This window comes from Chrysochloris asiatica, unplaced genomic scaffold, assembly GCF_000296735.1.
Source record: "Chrysochloris asiatica unplaced genomic scaffold, ChrAsi1.0 scaffold00061, whole genome shotgun sequence".
NCBI lineage: Eukaryota > Metazoa > Chordata > Mammalia > Afrosoricida > Chrysochloridae > Chrysochloris > Chrysochloris asiatica.
In genome coordinates, this window is record NW_006408579.1 from 12,366,657 (window position 1) to 12,368,695 (window position 2,039).

The 2,039-nt window shown below is 37.0% G+C and overlaps 1 protein-coding gene across 1 annotated transcript in view; it reads right to left on the reverse strand.

The window, feature by feature from the left end:
* The window catches only part of GRAMD1C (GRAM domain containing 1C), a 157,744-nt gene that overhangs the window by 131,615 nt on the left and 24,090 nt on the right, over nucleotides 1–2,039 (reverse strand). The window contains exon 3 of the mRNA XM_006864173.1: nucleotides 793–873. The gene's annotated coding sequence lies outside the window, so the exon portion shown is untranslated. The remainder of the gene's footprint in view (nucleotides 1–792; nucleotides 874–2,039) is intronic.

The following is a 2,039-nucleotide window of genomic DNA, read 5'->3' on the forward strand; positions in this document are numbered from 1 at the left end:
GGGCAGAGATGATTACCCTTTTGGCACCACCCTTCAGGCGAGCCCCAGCCTCCTCCAAGGATGTGAAGACACCGGTGGACTCCACAACATATTCAGCACTGGCATCAACCCACTTGACGTTGGCAGGATCTCGCTCCTGGAAGATAGAGATGGGCTTCTTATTGATAATAAGCTTCCCATTCTCAGCCTTGACAGTACCATTGAACTTGCCATGGGTGGAATCATACTGGAACATGTAGACGACGTAGTTGAAGTCAACGAAGGGGTTGTTGATGGCAACAACCTCCACTGTGCCAGAATTAACAGCAGCCTGCTGACCAGGCATCCAATACGGCCAAATCTGTTGACTCTGACCTTTACCATCCTGTCTCAAGGATGCGAAGCTGCAGCTGCCTGTTGAATGGAGAGGAGCAGAGAGCCTCTTTTGCTATATTTTAAAAAGTTATTCTCATGGTGGTTGTCTTATGGATTACAATAGGCATGTGAATGTATAACTCAGCTTTGCTTCCAGTTCCATCTTGGAATCTGAATAGTCTAATAGTACTGGTACAGTACTGTACGATAAAGCACTGAACCACAAGGTCGGTTTGAACCATAGGTTGGCAGTTTAAACTCACCAGCCACTCCTTGGACAGGGTCACTATGAGTTGGAACCAACTCAATGGCACTTAACAACAATCAAAATCAAGTACAAAAAAATAAAAAGCAGCTCTTCGACTCACAAACACTGCTTAAGTACACACTGGGAAATTGCTATTATAATAAACATCTGGCCCAGATATGAACACTTACCTTGTCTAATAATACATTCTGCCATAATCTGAAAATGCTGAGGTAACTTCTATCCCTTGCACCAAAAGATGTAAAGAAAAACTGAAAAGAAAAATAACAGGGCAGTTTTAGTGCTTTAGAAAATAAAGGGAAACTGTCACAAAGTCTGCTAGGATATGTTATAATCAAAGAAAACTAGTCAATCACCACTGCCTACTTACATATTACTTTCAATGAACTTTTTTCTACAATTAAAAACAACAACAACAAAAACCAGGTAATGTGCATAGAAGCAAATTGTCTTTACAAACTGTATATTAAGACATATAGTATCTTAGCAAATTGTCAGTATTTTCTAAGGAAAAGGACTTGAAATAGGCACCTATTTATGTACATCAGAGTTTGGCTATTAAAATCAATAAAAACTTAATTATGAAAATACAGTGAAGTATTCTGCTACTATCAACTTTGAAAAAAGATATAAATTGGTTCCCACTTAACCCACATACATATACAGAAAATTAAAAAAAAAAAAAGGAGGGGCAGGATTTCAGAGACAGATCTAAGGAACTTAATTTTAAATTATATCTTTCAGTATTCTAAGAAATCTAGAAATACTTAATCTCTACCATTTATAGATATAAAACACCCCAAATTAACACTAAACTTTGTTTTGAGTATGATAGATGAGAAGTAGCACGTTTCAGTCTGTAATTCTATGTTTGCTTTCAAAACTACCTTTTTCTCTGCATTGGATTGATTTTTGCAGTCATGTATAAATAGGCTTTTATGAGAAAATGTGACAAGTGGCACCAGAAAGTACAACCTCTCAGTCTGTCATCTCTTCAAATCCTCCAGTTAGAGACCTTTCATGACTGAGAGATCATCTTTAGGAATGAGAAGGCTCAAGTTCAATGCTCAATTTATAAAATGAAATGTCAAACAGTTTTTCGGGTGGCTATGGTTTTCCTAGGACTTCTGGTGTGGTGCTGTAGGATAAGCACAGGACTGCAAAGTCAGTTTGAACCACAATGTCAGTGGTTCAAATCCACCAGCCGCTCCTCAGAAACCCTATACAAAGTCACTATGAATCAGAACTGACTTGAATGTACTTAACAACAACAACAAAAAAAATGGTTTTCTTACATTTTAAAGTGCTATTTTCCAATTAAACAGAAAAATGAAAACTTTGCTACAATATTTGTCATCAGGCTCAATTTTTTTATACAAAGAGATATATATTAGATCACTTTTGTTCTTGTTTTAAA